Source organism: Amphiura filiformis, chromosome 16, assembly GCF_039555335.1.
Source record: "Amphiura filiformis chromosome 16, Afil_fr2py, whole genome shotgun sequence".
NCBI classification, from domain to species: domain Eukaryota; kingdom Metazoa; phylum Echinodermata; class Ophiuroidea; order Amphilepidida; family Amphiuridae; genus Amphiura; species Amphiura filiformis.
In genome coordinates, this window is record NC_092643.1 from 21,598,768 (window position 1) to 21,620,139 (window position 21,372).

A 21,372-nucleotide genomic window follows, 5' to 3' on the forward strand; every position below is an offset into this window, starting at 1 on the left:
TAAAACATACATAAGCATGAAAACAAACAAATAAACCAAAAATCCCCGCAAGAGGCCCATATTGTATTCATGATAAAAATAAATCAAATGTTAAAGACAATCAATACAGTTAGAACGTTTATAATAATGTAATGCGCAGTATACCTGGTTATGGAAATAGAACGTTTGTGATCAATATTGGTATGAAACTATTTCAATTCAATTGCAAGAAAGAATTGGGATACGCCACCAGATAGCTACAAACAATCACACACTCACTCCAGAACTCAATCCCTCAACTCACAGCTTCTGCCACACGTCCTCACACCCCTACATACGCACCCCACCCACACAACATATACGCACATAATATTAGGCCCTATATAATTGCCTGCTTAATAATATTCTCCATGAAATGTGTTACTTCCTCAAGTAGAACAAATGCGACTATATGACATTATAAAAAATAATATGTTTGTAATCATTATAAGGAACGTAAAAGGTAGTAGCTTATAAATTACAACGTCTTTACCACGCTCTATTCTATATGAATTATTTATCGCAATTGCGCATGTGCAGAAGTGAAGAGTAGTTCAACACGGTATGAATCTATATACAAGTCTGTAGCTTCCATCTACCTGACGTGGCTTTGTAAGTTGGACCAGTCAGAGTGAACTGTTGTGATTTTCTTTCTCATTCTTCCATTCAGGAAGGAAATACACACAATTCTGGATTTTGTTCTCTGCCTGCGTAATAAGAAATGCTGTGCAAGCAATGCTGTGAACGCTAACTTACCAGAGCCAGCAACTCCCTGTACAAGTAGCAACCACACAAACTCTCTCGCATGTTTGTCGACTGTGGGCATTAGTGCAGCATTATTATCAAATGTTTCAAGGTGTGCGCATGAGATGCATGAAAAAGTGAAGAAAATAAAACTGGAAGCAAACGGCTATTAATTTGTGCTCTATGGCACATCTGATAATAAGCAGATAACGGGTCCGTTGGGATTTTTTTGCTTATATGGAATGAGCATATTTAACAGTGTATTTTATCCGTACAACATCTACCATATGAAATAAGTTGTGCTGGTAAAGTTTCGCAAGAACGCATCATTATTACCACTGCATTCTGATATTACATACCTTTGTCTTGTTTGTATTAAGGCATTCGAAAATATCTCACCACGGATAATGACAATGGCGATTATTTGATATACAATTTGGAAGCCGGAAATTTAAACGGTAAGTAAAGCTTTAAGAATATTTTAGTCATAATAACCATTATTATCAATTGTTTCAGAAAACAACGCAACATGCATTTATAGTTTCGGAATCGTTTGTGTATAGTCATCTTAAATAATGTAAAATGTCCATTGGCATTTTATAATAAAATAACAAGCATTGTTTTATTGGGCAAGAGGCTACTCTCAACCTGGATTACCTAACACCTTTACAAGGCTATCTTCACACATGTACTGTCATGCCATGTCCAAAAGAGACAGCTCCGTTAGTTATAAATTCTATTTTTGATAGCGCGCTTCTCATTTTTCGCCTCTCGTTGCTTTTCATATTCTTCGTATTCTTATTCTTCCTGTCTTTTCCATTTTATGCCAATTGAACAACGTCGTAATTTTACGAAGTGACGATTTCAAGCTAAAACCTTGTCACTTCTTGTGCTTGTATGTTTTTTGAAACGATCGCACTAAGCGCGAGAGTTAAAATCTTTTGGGACAAGTCGTCCTACTTTTAAAACTATTTGCGTTCAGTTTGGTTAGATAGTTAATACAAACTCATATTTTATATCTGCATTTAAAAAGCTAGCAAATTGTATTGTATTAAAAAGAGCTTATAACTATATATCGGTATATTGTATTAATTAAACTGTGATATTACCATAAATGAAAGTTTAATCTAAAAGCAGGACGTGTATGAGTTTCTTGTCACCCTCAAAACGGTTAAATCGACTTAAGTATTTTGACTTATATATCCCGGTGTCTCTCTGGAATAGTTCAATATACTAATGTATATTTGGCAATACGAATTTCTTATGAACCAGACCGTAGATCTCTAATAAATTTGCATTTACGAGTACTGATGAAAGATGTGTTCATAAGGCTTGATTAAAGTCTATAAATGACAAGTGCACGTTTTTTCTTATCATGGCTTAATACCAAACTCTTAGTATTGATCAGCTTGATTGCTTTATTAGTTAAAGTCAGCATTTTATTTATATTAGGAATTTATCGAAGGAAACTATCAAGACGTGATCTATGGTACATATTTTTTCTACACCAAACCTTTCTTACCTTGCATACGTTATATTGTTTCCTTTTTTGGCGTTACAATACAGGGTACTTACGGATTTCTTGAATTAGTGGAAATTTATAATAAGAATTCTTTCAAAAGCGACGAGAATTGGACAAAATTATGAGAATCGAAATATTTTCTATGAAACTGTCAACCCTGTGGGCATATTTTCTCATCAAAATGGATGAGAAATATTGATTGCATTGAAAAAACTACCTGTCACATTGTTTTAAATAAATCAAAATTTTGCTATATCGGTCCCCGCCCGGTCAGTCCCACAGGGTTTAACGTTTCACAGAAATCAGAAATTCTCATTTAAAATTTCCACTAGTGATACTTGATCTCATATAGATAATAAACTGAAGTACAATATACCATGAAGTCTTGATTTGAATTCAAATGAAAAGTAAAATTAACATATTTCAATTTTCACATAGGCCTGGCAACCAAAATCCCGCCAAAATCCTGATATCAATAAAAAATATCATAAACTATCAAAACCATAATGTAAAAGGTGCATGTACTTCGAAACAATTGCAGTATGTATAAAGTAATACGTAATACCAGAGGTGAAGAATGATTTCAATACCTTTAAGGCTATCTCAACATCACTTACTCCACCAAATTTGTTTTTACCTTTCGACGTTTTGAATAGATATTTATGCCACATTAGTCGGTTAAACTGAGAATTTGCCTGCAGAAATGAAAACCAACACAACAAATGCTCATGCCACGTCTGCATCCTATCCTATAAAAAGATCTATCCCACTCGGCAATTCTATATCGATATTACTTCACAAACGCAGTAGGTGTTGAAAAGCGGCAATTGACAGCTAAGCGCTATTACTGATACAAACCTAACACAAACTATAATGCGCTGATGCGATATTTAATCGTGTTGGTACAGTTTAAAGTTTAGTCAAGCAAAGACTAATCCGTGTTTAGATAGATGCTGTGATACTAAGAGTCGAAGAAATCCAACATTATTTTTAAATTATGATTACGGATCACCGAATGATGAAAGTGACGCTCTTTGCATGAAGATTCCTATCTGTGACCATGGTGACTTTATTCCGACTTGGATTAAAGTTGCCATGATCACAGGTCTTTCACCGCACTCTTAACCGATCGTAATCATAACTTTGCTCTATGATATATCAACATTTAAATTTCTATAATACCTAAAAGTTAATATTACTGTAGTTACCTAACGGTAATTCGGGATCAAATAAAAATTACTCTATATTATACGACCACTTAGGGCAGACATTACATTAGATGGTAAATTGGCAGTAGATATCAAATAAATTCTGAAAGAAATTAATGTGATGAAAATAGATTATATCCACCTTCGTTGACGAGTATTCATTTAGCAATTTGAAATACAACAAACTGAAGTATCACGGATAGCACAAAATTATCTTAAAGGAGGCATGTCCGATTTACATCACATGCTGTTTCCACCTAAATCAAATTCGGACTCCATCTTGCCGCTTATTTCAAGTGTACCGTTACTTTGCATTAGAGGCACAAAATATGTACTAAATCACTTCAAAAGAGTATTCGGCGTTTATCAGCGCACTTATCCATCTCAGAACACTATTTGGCTTATACCATCTGAATAATATTTTGTACCTAATCACAAAGTTGAGTATTTCCTCTGTTACTTAACTCTCCAGGTGAAACTGTAACAGTCAATTTGAACTTCCTCAGCATTATTATTATTAGTGATACTGATTATGATGCTCTATTTATACTGTCATTGACATTATTTCGTGTAACTTTAATACTTCACGTCACCATGCTTAATATTGCAACAAAACGAGTTCAGGGATGCGTTGAAAGACTCGAGCGTAACAACTATGACAACGGTATATTTTCTAGACACAAGTTTACTGAATATATTAAAATAAAAGACTTCAGTAGTTTCATTATATTTTAATCCCTACAAAGCTTTATAATTTTCAGTCAGATTAATGCCTTTCCTTTTGCCATGTTTCCTGTCTGTGACATTTCAAGTGGACCATTGCTGTTGCATTAGGGGCGCAAAATATGCACTAGAATCACTTCAAAATAGTATTCGGCGTTTATCAGCGCATTTGTCCATCACATATTAATTCCTTTCCTTTTTAGCGTCTGTGAAATTTCAAGTGTACCATTGCTGTTGCATTTGGGGCGCAAAATAGGCACTAGCATTATATACTCCTAAAGAGTATTCGGTGTTTATCAGCGCATTTATTAGTCATAGAACACTACTTGGCTTATACCATCGGAATATAGTATATTTTGTACCTAATGACAAAATCGAGTATTTTCTCTGCTACTAAAATCTCCCATTTTAAAAGGTGAAACTGCAACTGTCAATCTACACTTCCCCCTTTAACATTATTATTAGTAATACTGATTACCTATTAATATGGTGCTCTATTTATACTGTCATTGACATTGCAACTTTAATACTTCACGTCACCATGCTTAATATTGCAACGAAACGAGTACAGTTGAAAGACTCGAGCGTAACAACCATGACAACGGTATATTTTCTAGACAGGTTTACTAACTATATCAGAATAGAAGACTTCTTATATTTTAATCCCTGCGCTAATTGTTCATACAAATCTTTAAAAAAAATTCAGGCAGATTAATGCTTTTCCTTTTTGCCAAGTTTGCTGTCTCTGAAACTTCAAGTGGACTAATTGCTGTTGCATTAGGGACGCAAAATATGCACTAGAATTACTTCAAAAGAGTATTTGGCGTTTATCAGCGCACTTATCCATCATAGAACACTATTTGGCTTATACCATCCGAATATAGTATAGTTTGTACCTAATCACAAAATCGAGCATTTTCTCTGTTACTAAAATCTCCAATTTTAAAAGGTAAAACTGCAACTATTAATCTACACTTCTCTTTTAACATTGTTATTACTAATACTGATTACCTATTAATAAAGTGCTCTATTTATACTGTCATTGACATTATTTCGTGCAACTTTAATACTTCACGTCACCGTGCTTAATATTGCAACGAAACGAGTTCAGGGATGCGTTGAAAGACTCAAGTGTAACAACCATGACAACGGTATATTTTCTAGACAAGTTTATAGTGTTTTTCTTTTCTAGACAAGACTATATACCGTATATCAGAAGAGAAGACTTCTGTAGTTATCTTATATTTTAATCCCTGCACCAATTGTTCATACAAATCTTTAAAATTTTTCAGGCAGATTAATGCCTTTCCTTTATGCCGTCAGTGAAATTTCAAATGTCCTATTGCTGTTGCATTAGAGGCTCAAAATATGCACTAGAATCACTGCAAAAGAGTATCAGCGCACTTATGAACACTAGAACACTATTTAGCTTATACCATCCGAATATTATTTTATATCTAATCACAATACAGTATTTCCTCTGTTACTAAAATCGCCAAATTTTAAAGGTGAACTCTCACTGTCAATCTACTGAACCTCCCCTTTAATATTAGTATCAGTTATACTGATTACACATTAATATGATGTTCTATTTATACTGTCATTGACATTATTTCGTGCAACTTTAATACTTCACATTATCGTGCTTAATATTGCAACAAAATGAGTTTACGGATGCGTTGGCAGACTCAAGCGTAACAACCATGACAATGGTATATGTTTTAGACAAGTTTACTAGCTTTACACAGAAGAGAACGATATCACTAGCTTCATAGAATTATGATTATAATCCATGCACTAATTGTCCATACAAACCTTTAAACTTTAAGTCAGATAAAACATTTTCCGAAATGAATGTTGTACAGAAACTCATGAAAGTATGAAAAAGGCTATATCTCTAACTAACTTTGGCTTTGTCCTTATATAATATATGGTTTTTAATACCTTTAATCATTTACTGCAATATATTTCTTGTTATTTGTCCCTGGGGAAGGTCAGTATCTGCTCGAAAGGTCGATTGTATTTTTGTTTACTTTTGTCTTTATTTTGTCGCTCGGTTTTGTATTTGAACTGTTTCTGTTTTTCTTGGCGTTTACACTGTTTTAGTGTATTTTTTCCCATTGTCACTGCAGATCTTGGGATTGATCGTCGATGTGTTTTTGATGGCAAGATTATTTAATTATGTGTAATGGCACATCAACTAATCAATTAACTGCATTTGAAAATACACAATATGTGGTGTGATCAGGCAAAATCAGTCTGAAGTCGGGCATATTTAATTTTCAGTTTTCTACATGATTGCATCAATCATTTGTAAAGCTACATTTTGCACAAAACCCCATTGAAATTGAACATTAATTTAATTCCAAAGATATGAACAGTTGAAGTGTTTCCAAAACAAAAAGCAACAAACAAAAAATCGATATTTCCGACTTCTGACTGATTTTGCTTGATCACATCACATACAAAAGATTAAATGAAATCACAATTATCAGTAGTTCAAAATAGATATTTCATAAATAATAAGGATCAACAAAACATGGAACAAATTTGGCTGAATTACCTTACTTGTTCCCCACGTTAAATTGGTATAACTGGTTCAAATCTGTTTATCTGGTTACTATTGTTTAAACGTATTTGTATAGACGAATACATCGAGCCAAGTGATGGTCGGAATTCAGTAGGCCATTACTGGGTCCCGTCTGCACCAAACTGGTGTTGTTACTGCCCAATTGGATGGATTAAATCCGCTTAAAAATCGATGTTGAATGTATTGTGTTGTAAACTTTCACCATTCTTAATAAGGGTGATGGAATGCAGTTTAATATCCCCGCCAAGGCCACATCATTTCACATTTTAGATGGGATAGACCTTAGGGGAGATTGAGGTGTAGGAATGCGTGAAATTGGATTCGTTTATAAAGCACGAACGTACGTATAATTCTGATAATGTTGATGGGGCAAAGTCATAGATGAGTGTGTCAATCGAATTCAGATTCGTAAACATTGATTTATAATGAAATATGTTGGAGCAGTAGCTAATATTAGTAATAAATCCGGTAGATACAGAACGAAAGTATAATTCGGTATCATTTAACTTGTTTAATGATAAAAATATTCATACATAATTTACTTAATAGATAAAAACACATCAATGTGGCGTAATTTCTTGTTTCTTGTGACAAATCAATCTATTTTTACAACAAATAAATGTCAGCTAGCGACTGAGTCCTGCAGAAATAACAGGCAATTTAATTAAGTATGTCAACGTACACCGTATCAATTCACATTTATTTAAAGAAACTTAATTAAGTTGACATCGTATTTGTGAATTGTACGTTAACATGCTGTTGACATACTGTATTTAAGCACGTTAGGTATAAAAGTAAGTAAATCTAAACAGATTATTTCCAGTGCCCTGTTTACTATTACAAATGAATGCACATACACATTAATGAGACAGAGTTTACAGCCAAACCGTCTGCAAACATTCAACAATTCAACGAACAATCACAAAATCAACTTATCGTGTAATCTCTAATCTGTTTTCCCGCGCCCGAGTTTGTTAACCATTTGTGAGCGATGGTTCTCGTGCTCATCTTCTCCGTCATTCTGTCGTGTGCTTTATGATTGAGATGTCTTTTAAAATGGAAAACATAATTGATTAGATCATTACGGTTGTTCGTTCATGGCTGAGATGGTAATGGACATTTAACATACAACATTTTCCCCAGTACATGAAAACATTACCGTGTGTATTTTGAACACATAGTAAAACCGCGCCAAAACCTCATAAATCTTGTTTACCACGTGCGAAAAACACATGTTGCTGGATGTTCATGCTGGCAGTTTCTTAATTGATATAAATACGTTACTTGGATATGAAGCTTGACAAATGGAAACTATCAACCTTGTTTTGGGCTGGATTTACTACAGGGCTCAACCGGCTGTGTTTTACCCAAAAAAGCATTACACAAGAAGCTTAGTTAGTCACCGGGGCTTTAACTGAATGGAAATTTCATCAGCTCTTCGGTTTAAAAGTATACTGACACCATTAGCTCACGGGCTAAATGCTACCCAGAGGGAACGATCAGTATCTTTAACCTTTTGCACAGTAGATTTTTGTAGTTGGTTTATGAGACAATTTCCGATAAATCTTCCCCTAGGCTTGTACCTCTAATACTTCAATCCTTCTCCGGTTGTCTTCCTAACGAACAGCTGGCCAGACTGGGTTTTTCACTTAAACTAGTTCTGTAATTTCGCATACAATATTTATCCGTTAAGATTGATATAACGTAAGGGTTAATCTATCCTGAGAATTTGTAGATTGATTCATTCTAAATCTAATCAGGTTTTAAAGAAACGGAATTGAAAATGAGTGATTTAACACAAGACACGACCTGTTGCATGTAAATTGGGATGGTTGTTCGTTTGATCTCAGCAGTCCTGACCGCTATATGTTTCATGTGAATAAGGATGGTTGCTCATTTGATCTTGACTTTTTCTGAACGACGATAATGATCTGAGAACTGTTTAATAGAGGAATGTTAGCATCTTACATCAATTTAACAATATAATCACAGATTATCATTGTCATAGAATATGAATTTTTTGTGGATAAATATCACGAGCGCCTTTGATGTTTGCCACATAATATTATACTTCAGGGATGTTAAATGCCTTCACTAGAAAATCTCACATTAGGCAGTAGAGCCTTATGTGTTCGATCTTCTGATCGACCATCGCGTGTCGATGCTTGGTCGACCCTTAATATTTATGAAAGATCAATTAATTGACTAATGTTAATTGTGGTTTCGTTGCAAAATGCATTAACCGATACAAAATTACAATTACTTCAGATTAATTAGTTGATATACCAGTAATCATTAATTTATTAGTAATAAGTATCGACGGACGATCAGGTCGTGGAAACTCCTATACCGGTACAATACAAGAAAGTGAGGACAGCGCAACTCATTAGCTATATATTACACGGGCTATAAAGGGATTAAAAGTAGGAAAATGACGCTGCCACAATTCAAAGCTATGCTATAAAGCGTATTACCGTAAAGACGTATAATACAATTGCTTATCCACGCACTTCGTCCGTTACCAGGCATCGTCGATCCAAAGATCGGTCAAATTTGGCCGCGTTGCCTTAGCGCAAACAATCTATTGCCAGTTTAAGCATTCCCTGCGAGCAAACCATGATATTAGTAATTTTGTGCAAACGAATTGTTCTGTCGAGTGGTGGATATGACCAACAACTATGTCATCTAGTATTACATTTATCAGGATTATAATTGAGCGTATGATCCAATATTTTTAATAGTCAAAATTATACCAAAAAAGAATACAGAGTGAACAGAAATCTCCTTTAATTACGAGGAGATAAGGTTTCTACGCATAATTGATTTATAATTTAAAAATAGATTATAACCAAGAAAATTTCATTATTTTGATGTAATTTAACTCCGTTATGATCCAATAGAAATGATGCTTGAAGACAGTATAAATTATAAATCTCGGCTAGTCTTATTAATGATATTTCACAATTTGCAGTGTAAAAATATTTAGAAAAATATAACAATGGCAAAACCATCGCGTGTTAAAATTAGCCAGATTTTTTCATTTTTTTTGTCTAAACCATGAAAAGGTTACATTTGGTGTGAACCAAATAGAACCCTTCTCCTTCTTTCCTCCTCATTTAAAGGAGTATTTCGTGATCCTAGCATCCTCTTTTTATGACATTTTTCAGTACATATCCACGAAAAAAGCATATTCCCAAAATTTCAGTTGACTCCGATATTGCGTTTGCGAGTTATGCATGATTATGTGTATTACACTGCTCCATAGACAATACGTTGTAATTTCGTTCTGGTGCACCAGAACGAAATTCAAATTTCACGATATCTTTGCTAAACGAATTAATCGGCAAGAAATATTTTGTACATAAACATTATGTAGCCAGAGGTTTCCAGTGATATAAAAATCTCAACTTTTTTGAGAAAAGTGGGGGGTGGATGAGGCTGTGGATCACGAAATGCTCTTTTAATTGTGTTGTAAACACTGCATTTATTACTTTGAAAGCAGAAAGCAGGATATTCCAGTTGTTATCCATACACCCCATATGGAAGACAAGACCTTAATCATCCTCACAGGATGTGTATATTTCAAACGAATAAGGTCATGTCTTTCTTAGGGGGTGTATGAATTTCAACTGGAATTGCCAATAATTACAAAACACCTGTCTCCTAATTAGAAGGTAGTATCTACTATATTGGTATATTTTGTTTTCGGTTAGTTGTTATTAAAGTTGTTATTGTAGTTGTTGTTTTACTTAGGGGTAGACGTACACCTGGTTAACATAGGTAACGCTAAAGTGGGTTAAGATAAACATCATTAGGCTATTCTAGTTGAATTCCATAAACCCCCTATGGGAGACACGACCTTAATCTCCCACACAGGGGGTGTAGATTACAAATGGAGTCACCCATTCAGGTAATCCCATTTTGAAACACACTCCCTGTGTGAAAGATTAAGGTCATGTTTTTCATAGGGGTGTATGTAATTAAACAGTCCATTCGCTATTGGAGCTGGTATCTAAAAGATAGAGCACTGAAACAACGAACACATCCGGGCATATACAGGGTGTATCAAAAGAATTGGTACCCATCATTTTTCAGTGATTATGGACATGAGTGACACATCAAAATAGCTCAAAATGCAATATAGGATCCGCATAATTTGTTGATTAATGTCTTTAACAGTTATATAATCATAACTTATGGTTATTTCAAGAGGATCCAATGTTACATTAAGAAGAAGCAGGCTTTTCAATAACCATCACAACTGCCGGGTACCAATCATTTTGATACAGCTTGTATTCATGTAAACTGAGCTCAAAAAGAAACTTATAATTTTTCACAACTTGTGAATCACAAGGTTATATCTTAAAATACTGTCAATCAAAATGAACCAAAATTACACACATGATTACCTTAATACTCTACTCAAAACACATGTCAGTAACCAAGCAGTTGTCCAACTGACACAACAGCAAAATGCACTGTCATGGGACAGCTTCCCGGACTTCCTTCACTTTCACAACCCAACATTTGGCACCCAGGACAAAAAATCTGTGAGAATGCACACAAGATCCTTGCACAGATGATAAAACGGTGCTGCTTTCTGCTTTTCATACACTTTTTCATGAAACAGGGCTGTGCTGTGAATGTGGTCCAGGAAGCTGTCCCATGTCAGTGCATTTTGCTGTTGTGTCAGTTGGATAACTGCTTAGTTACTGACATGTGTTAAGAATAGAGTATTGAAGTAAATCTGTGTGTAATTTTGGTTCAATTTGATGGACAGGATTTCAAGATATGACCTTGTGAAAAATTATAAGTTTCTTTTTGAGTTCAGTTTAATTTATGTGCAACAGGTTCAGCAGCACATAAACAAAAAGAGGCTGGGATTTATATTCAATATCTAATAGCATTTGTTTTCCTACCTTTTTCTATTATTTTCAATCCATTTCAATATTATTTTATCAGTCATACAGTTATTACCTGTCGACAGTGCAGATGTGTTTCAATAGGGTACTGAAAATAACTCGTATACCATGCTCTGCCATATTTTCATACCCTCTATATGTAATAAATTCTGCGCATGCTGTCAAACTTGTGACACTAAAATAATATAGTTTATAATAAATGGATCAAAGGGTTCCAAAATTCTCCTTCATTGTCAACGGGTTACATTTGTAGTTTTAAAGCAACAGTCCATTTCCCTCGACTTTTTGATCAAGATGCAATTACGTCGTTATACTAATTTTCAAATTGTATGCTATTAGATAGCAGTGCTACTTTTACATCTCTTTATCAGCATACTCAAGGGACACTAACAATTTAAAGGATACCTGCGTATTTTTAGATTAGGTTACAGTTGAGTCATAATTATGAGCCATGAAAAAGCGCTTAAATATCTTTTGTATAAACGGTGCTCAAAATCAACCAAATGTGTAATTTGTATGTAATTGAATGGGCGTTGTGTATCACAGGTCAATTTTATTCAATTTCCGAATCATAGAGCATTGTGGGATGGGTCGTGATGCTAATTTAAGAACTATAATCATCCCTTACCGGGAATTTGACAATCGGACCATGTCTACTCGTATGGCCCGCAACGATCAAGAGGAACTTGAGAATCGCAAAGAATAGCCCAACAATTACCCAGAGCCGTTTAGTACCTAGTGGAAAGACATACACCAGGTGACTTGAGTAGTCAATGGGGCCCTTTGAATACATTCATTGTTCTTATGTCTTAATATGACCGTAAGAATAGACATTTACAATTCAATATTACTTTGTCAGTTATACATATTACATGTAGACAATACAGGAGCGCTCCAATAGGGTATTCTGAAATGAAAATAACTTCTTATATAAGGCTCTGGAATATTTTTATACCCTCTATAATATGTAATAAATTGTGTGTACACGCTGTCAACATTTTGACACTAAAATAATATGGTTTATAATAAATAGATCAAAGGGTTCCTAAATCCTCATTCATTGTTAATGGGTTACGTTGACTGTTATCAAAGCAACATGCTATTTTCCCTCATCTTTTGATCAAGCATGCAGTAAAGGTCTAAATACAAATTTGTGTGCTATATTCATCTCATACCTTAACATATCCAATTAACACTTTCGAGGATACCTTACTGATTGTAGATTGGGATTGAGTGAAGTCACAATATTAGCCATCAAAAGCTGTTATCCTTCGCATAAAACGCTACTCAAATTCAGCCATAAAATATAATATGTGTGTAATTGAATGGGCGTTGTGCAGTGTGTTACGGGTCAATTTTTATACAATTTCCGAATCATAGTGCATTGTGGGAGTGATCATAGTGCTCATTGGCAACTATAAGCATACATCACATCTCTGCTCATATGACCCACAACGATCAAGTCGCAAAGGAGAGACCACAAATTACCCAGAGCCGTTTGGTATAGTCCTGTTTTGTAGGAAGGACAGATCCCAGATGACATGAGTAGTCAATGGGGAATTCATTAATACATTAATTGTTCTCATATCTAAGAGGGCAGAATTGCAACATTTAACATTATTAAACTTCCAATTCAATATTATTTTTAGTTTTAAAGTTATTACGTGTAGACAGTGCAGGTGCTTTTCAATGGTGTATTCTGAAATGAAAATAACCTCTTATATAATGCTCTGGCATATTTTCATAGCCTCTTTATATGGAATGAATTTTGTGCACGATGTTGAATGTTTGACACTAGAATAATATAGTTTATAATAAATGAATCAGAAGGTTTCAAAATCATCATTCATTGTCAATGCAACAGGCTATTTTCCCCCGACTTTTAATCAAGCAGGCAACAAGGTCAAATACTAATTGTCAAATTATGTGCTATATCTCTTGCATTAACATACCCAAGGGACATCAGTTCAGAGAATACCTATACGGTGATCAGCGCGTAATATGCGGCACTCATAATTGTGGATTGATATAGAATGGTGTCACAGGCTGGGTGCATCACCTAAATAGTACGCAAACTGCGCTTTGCATATTGCGTGAAAGGTGCCGGCGCACGTAAGTTGGGACTTTAAATGTGTTTTTAAGTTGTGTATACTGTGACAGTCCGAATCATAGTGCAATGTGGGGTGGGCTCATTTTGCAAGGAACTATTGAGGGGGAGACGTCAGAAAAGAAAGAATCCAACAATTACTTAGAGCCGTTTGGTAGCTCCGTTTTGTAATTAGGTAACGGGCATAACTCAGATGACCTAGGTAATGGGGCCCTTTGAATACATTCATTAACATTTTCATTGTTCTAATATTTTAATATGTCTTAATTAGTCAACAAACTATTCATCTTAATACATAATCGTATTCTTATATCGAGATGAAAAGGACCCAATAACTATTATAGATATTGACGCTTATCTTGGAGGTTTAATTAAAACCTGTATCGTCATTACAAAATCTGTTTTCGTGGCTTTGATTTTATGTTGAGTGTATACTTCATTTGCAATCTACCCTGATGTCAAAGTTAGTATAGTTAATGTGTGCGGACATTACAGTAAGTAGGTCCACAGGGAACACCTGAGTTGGCATAACCAACGAGCTAGTGCCTTAAATTATGCACTATACTTTTTCTACTTTCTCGCTCCGGTGTCAAAAATCAAAGCAAGATGCTCAAAGGGACAGAATGAGAACGGTACTGGGGTTTGCATGCATACAAGCATGGCTGCAGCATAACCTTCTAAACGCTTGTAGTCAGATAAAACTGTCAGTTCTTTTTCTTAAAGTTCTTCTTTATCAATCAATCTTTTTTATATAACAAAACGTTTTAGACGAAATGTGTTTAATTTTGCATGTACATGTTGAATGAGAGGGTGTTATTTTCTTTAATTGATACATTAGAACTTCACTACATTATGAAAATAATGTGCACCCGTCTTCCAAGTAATAGCTTGTTTTATCTGTTGGCATTAAAAGGGGTCAATTACTGGAAACATGCATGAGGATCTGGCTGTTATGCCTGCACCAGGGCGCCAGGTGAAGTTACGTAAACATTATGTGTGGCTGAAAAATATCTGATAGAATAATATCATCTACGTGATTCGTTTTAGTTCTTGTCTCAGTTAGTTTTGAGTATATTATTATTTCAAACATATGACCATCATGTTCTGTTAATATTAAAAAAGTCTGGTACGATTCTTGTTTTTTTATTTAAAAGAAAAAAGAAAAAAAGCGTTGTGATTTATAGTGTGCTATGCACAGGCACAAACGCCTGGACGTTGATCCACAAGCCTCAGCACACTTTACAGGAGAGCTACAATAATTTACAACTAAAGCGCGTTTGCACCAAACATAGTTTGAAAAAGCGTTCACTGAAGTGTTATATTTTTATGTTATGTTATTATTAATGACATGTTCATAAAACATGGTGGCAACCTGGAGCTCGCCGATCACATAAATGAATACATACATATTACCCTTGTGTGTAACGCCATTTCGTTAAGATCACATCGCACATCGCTACTGTTTCAATGATATCAGAATCCGTTCACTCATTCAGGACGGCAGCTTTGCATTGCACATTGTATGTCTTATATATTATATACTGTATTATATTGTGAATATCCAAAAAAGCACCGGGAAAGACGGGGACAGTCAATTGACGCTCCACTCTTTTCGAAACGGACTACGAGCTACATGTACAGGTATGCCTTGTACACGGTGTCGGTGGCCTAACATCCCCTCTGAATATTAAACCACGTTCTCCTACAAATGACAGACCTAAAATAACGGAATAAAATAAAAAGCCTTTGACCTTTGACCTTAGCTATACAGCAGCATTTGGTCTACCATCTACTGGAAACTGTACACATCACTAAATCACATTCTCTTAGAAAGACAATGGCCAATATAATTTGGATCCACGTAAATGATAGAGTTGGTTCACCTGTTGGTCTGAATAAAACTTTAGAATAATGACCTTATCAATTTGAAATTAAACAAACCAGAAACTTATCTCCCACCGTAAATGATAAGGCAGATGCACTGGATACATATGAATACCTTGGCTGACCAAGTGGCTTTCCTGGTCCAGCCAAACTGACCACATGGTGAGACAATTAGATTAATAGCGACTGTCTAGCCATGGTATATACCCATGGTCCTTATTTGACACTCGATTGGACTGAATAGGGACACCTTCAATACCAATTGAGTTACATCGAAATAGGCCACCTCTTGACGTTGCATGTATGCATCAGATGACTTGGAATTATAAAGTACAAAAAGGTTAACCCTAACTTTTTGGTGAATGACAGTGTCACTAGCTTATGAGCAAACTTGAGGCAACAAAACTGTTGATAGAGGAATAAATAATGAGGAAGCAACGTGTGAAATATTGATACAATACTAACTTTTACTTCTTAATTCAGTCTTCAATTCTTTGACCAGACCATTTAAAATGCATTAGCTTTTAAATTTGGAAACCTAGTAAAAGCATTTATGAACTCTATCCTTGATGTCGGACACACACATGTTATGTGTAAATAAGCAACTGAGCACCGTGTCTCTCCCCAGACAGAATAAAGTACTCATTGAATAGGGATGTTGATCGTGCCATTGACATCAAAATGGTTTACATAAAGACAGTCAGGAATCGGTTTTCATTTAACCAGTTTCGTGCTCGTCCCATGGGATTGATCATTGTGTGCGTCTTTCGGAAGTTGATTTATAAATCTGCACGTTTCTAGTCAAGTTAAAGACATCAAAAGTCAGCAAAAGTTTTGGAAAGAGGAAATAGGGAGCGACTTCTTCCTGGGGATGTATTTTTTTCTCTGCCACCCATCTCCTTTTTTTTCAAATTCCCTCCTCCTGTCTCCTAATAATTGCTGCAGAGGAACAGTTAAAATTAAACTACGAGTTGCTGTATACTATAAGTTGCTGTATACTACTACTATTACCACTTCTCTTGAACTGCTGATTCTATTACTACTGTTGAGAAAAAAATTAAAACGTATGGGAGGAATTAAATGCAGTACGCTTTCCTTTTCTGGCCTAACCGCTTATGACAAACCGCATTTAGCATATATGTCACCGTGTAAAATATGATTGTAACGAATAAAAAAAGACTAATAAGAGACTAATAAGGGATAAAGCTAGAAAGGAAGCATATTTAGATACAATACTAGGCCTCATATTATTATGACGAGTTTAAGGTTAAATACTACTGGGCGATGCATGGAAATACGACGATGAACTATTTGTTTGTGTGGCATCTGAAAAGACGGCTTTAAAATCACTAAAATTGATCAAGCTATATAGCCAAAAAGTACATGTTGGGATTTGATGCTTCGAAATGGTAAATCTCTCTCATTATATGACATTTTTGTTGTAATATTATCAAAATTCATCCGCACGGTATCAGTTTCTAGTAAATATTCGCTCTACCTGATTGTAACTTTCAGCGTTGAGGGCGTACTGCCATTTTAAGATGTTTACTCCCTCGGTTCCCAGGTGAAAAAATAACAATGGAAACAATACAAAATACATATCTTATTACCAAACTCGTAATAAAATATCTTGATCTTAAAGAAGGATCGTCACTCTATAATAAAATTTCCGATGCTTGCATAATGTAGACAATATAATCCTGAACTAAATAAAAAACGTCAATTGACACTTGCGATGTATAGTAAAATACGTGGCTGATAAATTGCCCTTAATTTTGTTCTGTTTTGGTGAACTGATACAGTTTTTGTGTTTCCCTTTAATTCGGTGAAAAAAATGTAATCACGATGTATCAATTTAATCAGACGAATTAATATATCGACTACATGAATATATTACAACGCTACCCTTATAACACATATATCACACGTAATTCATATATTGATGCAGAGCGACGCTGTCGCATTTTAAAAGTCTAAGGAAGAAGTCAGTGGTGGCATATATCATTCATTCTTGTCCAACACCCCACGGTCAACGTGTCACGTCATCCGGTTGTTAATAGCCCTAATAAGAGGCAGGTATAGTGCAGGAAACTTAGTACTCCATGACAGGTAAAGCGTTTCCTCCTGATCTTCTTGATTCTCAATTGATAGTCAGAACGCCTTGGTCGTAAGTGATGGAAGACATTATGTGGTTCATACGTTCAATTTAACATGAGAACGTCAGGAGAAATCAAGCACAACCAAAGGAGTTTGATTTGCTTCACATATAACCCTAGGGGCGTTTTGACTAAGGCCGAGAAGAAGAGAAGAGTAAAAGAACACCATAGATACTTCTTTTACGTAGTCAGAGATGGGTGTGATTTGAAGTCAGAACGTTAGTTTGACTTTTTGCAACATCACAACAAGTAAAGAATACAAGTACAATGTACTTTAAGTGTAGGAACTGATCTAAACATAAAGATACTTAAAGGTTTCTATACATATATAAACAAAATTCTTCAAGACAAATGTCTATGCCCTTCTGGATTATGTGAACATAATTTCGGTGCTTGGCATTGCTTGTATTTGTTTTATAAAAAAAGGGCAATCATTTTTACTTGTAATTTCTCACTACATTAACATTTTGATCAAAAAAGTTTTCATGAGTATGTTTATGGCATAGATAAACCCATGTATTTCCATGCTTTACAGCATAATATTCTTTGCGTACCCCTAACACAATCCCAGTAATATTGTTCTACAACTCTACAACTATAACAGATTGAAAGTGATTTCAAGTTGCCAAAATAATATCAAATGAGACAATCTGAACCTAGCACATAACAACTTACTCTCGACAAATGCGCATTCAATACACTTCCCATCATATCAAATTGTGCATTATCTAGCCTCTTGTTGTATAAATTATATAAGGAGCTGGATATTCTGTTAGAGAATACAATCTGCTAACAAATATTACTCACGTATGTACCTTTGTGTATAATAAAGAGTGTCCTTGTATATAGAAGATACTTCTAAATTTAAATTTACCTTGACATAACGTGTGAACATTTGTTGTTTGTAATTGTTTAGAAAGAAACAATATAATATTAAATCATCCTAAAGACATGCAAAGGAAGAGAGTCTCAACAATAAAACGTATGTGTCAGAGCTGCTGCGCGCGTTCATTTTTGTGGTGTATTAAGGCACAACATCCTTTTTGGTCCTATAGACGAATCCATTTTCGCGCATTCCTACACCTCAATGGCAGCCATAGCTGGGTCCCCCTTTAGGTCCATTCCACCTAAAATGTGAAATGATGTGGCCTTGGCGGGGATATTAAACTGCATTCCATCACCCGTGTTACACGTAGACAAAAGAATGATGAAAGTTGACAGTTTGGTGCAGACTGGACCTAATAATGGCCGACTGAATTCTGGCCATCACTTGGCTCGTTGGATTCGTCTATAGACGAATCCAAATACACGCATTCCTACACCTGACTAGCAGCCGTTAGTTGGGTCCCCGTCGGCTACAATGCATCCAAAATGTGAAATGATTCGGCCTTGGCGGAAATTTTAAACTGCATTCCATCACCCGTTTTACACCTTCCGCGAAAACACAGGTAGACAAAAGAATGATTAAAGTTTACAACACAATACAGTTCCAACAGTTGTGCAAATAAAGCCGCCTTACACCTAGAGAAGGTCGAGGAGGGTTAATAGAATAATACAATAGAGATAATTCCGCAGGTAATCCCGTCGCATCTATTCATAGATGTACAAATGGATGAACAAAAGGACTATGTATGAATAGATGCGACAGGATTACCTTTATTGTATATATTATTCTATTAACCCTCCTCGTCTTTGCATCTTCTCTAGGTGTTAGGCGGCTTTATTTGCACAATCGGGCGCTCAAAACACCAGGTTGGTGCTAGCGGGAAACCAAAGATGGCCGACCAAATCCTGACCATGACTTGGCTCGTTGGATTCGTCTATAGCGCTATCGGTGCCCGAAGAGGTACTCGTACAATAACAAAAACACTATGCAACTGTTAATTATTATGCTTGATACAATTTATTACATCTCCAGGGAGTGATGTTAAGAGTCATCGGTACCTAAGCGGGCACCGATAGTTCTATAGGACCAAATTCGATGTGGTACCTAACATATGTTTTAAACTCCTGTGTCTTTCAGGACGATTGTATTATACATTATGCTTTTACGCTTCATTGTAGTTCCCCGGCAGTCTAGTTAAGGACTTGGACTGATAATCTCAAGAGAATTATGTTTCTTTCGATGTTTCATTTTGAAACATCAAGGATAATATTTTACCAAGGCATACATTGCCGTTGTGATATTAAATAATTTATCAAAACAATCATTTTTTTCATTGACATTATGTTGTTTTCATGTTGCTTATAATATGGCCTGTATTGGTTAACTCAACGTAGTTCAAGAATGGACAGGTCAATTTTAAAAGTTTAAGAATTATGTGAAGTTGATTAATAAGTTAATTTATCAAAGCACACAAGGTTTCCTGTGCGGGCCATTTGCATTCTCAAACACACATATTTGTCTTTTTGTTGAAGATTTAGCGGATGGGAAGCTACATCTGGCCAGCAGACAGTTGCCAAATAAAATGATTGATCGCTCGCTAGTAGATCGTAAATCAAGTAAATAATGAAATGCTCAAGGGAATAGATTTGTTTTAACACATATCATTTCAAATCGGTGGTTATTTTTGTTATTAAGAATTAGATAGCATTAACTTTATGATTTCGCCTGATTTAAAACTACAAAGTATCTACCATACACTATATGACCGACATTTCTTACAAACAGAGACTTGACATAATTTTACCAAATGTCATTCGTATTTTAATCGGTCACCGGAGTTTAGTTTAATATATTACTGAGTCTTATACAGCTCTCACTTGATATGTAAGTAAATACACACTAAAACACAAGAAGACAAAAGTAAACAGTCACTATACGTGTAAATCTCTTGACCCAACCCACTGCAAAATGCGTACTTACGTCAGGTCTTATATTTTGTTATGTATTTTGATATTGTTTAAACTAAAGCAAAAGAAGTGTAGTAATAGACTAAATCAAATTGATTTCATTTAATTTAATTAATTCCCTATGATCGGCTTTAAAATGAAATTCAAATATTTACTCTAGTCTGTTAAATTTAAACGTTCCTGTTCACAAAATGTTTCTTCTTAAGTGAAATAGTGTAAAAGTTGTGCGTGACTATGTTTTCTTGAAAACCGTCACAGTTGCTACCTTTGGGTTTCGGATATATGAAATTATTAATGAAATAATAGCAAGTAAAATTTCATTTTTTTTCTTCAGGCAATTCACAAACCTGTAACATTAAGCCTGGGGCTAAATTAATAATGCATGTGAGCCACCATGTATGTGAAAATGTATTAATGGAAAAATTCACCTATACGTGGTGCATAGATTCCATCGTTTTGCAAATCGAATATTAGTATATGGTATAAATGTGATCAATATGTCTGACGTATTATTAAAAGGAGGAGAAGAGAAAAAAGAAGGGGAGAAAGAGATGGAAGAAAAGACGAGAAGTAGTAAAAGCAAGAGGAGAGTAAGCAGTAAAAGCAGAAGACACAAATAAGGTGAAGATAGATTATAAAACTCTC

At 35.1% G+C, this 21,372-nt stretch overlaps 1 protein-coding gene across 1 annotated transcript in view; it reads left to right on the forward strand.

Annotated features, from left to right (window-relative positions):
• Window positions 1-610: 610 nt before the first annotated feature.
• The window catches only part of LOC140135724 (vesicular inhibitory amino acid transporter-like), a 108,895-nt gene continuing 88,133 nt past the window's right edge, over window positions 611-21,372 (forward strand). The window contains exons 1-2 of the mRNA XM_072157324.1: window positions 611-874; window positions 1,143-1,220. The gene's annotated coding sequence lies outside the window, so the exon portion shown is untranslated. The remainder of the gene's footprint in view (window positions 875-1,142; window positions 1,221-21,372) is intronic.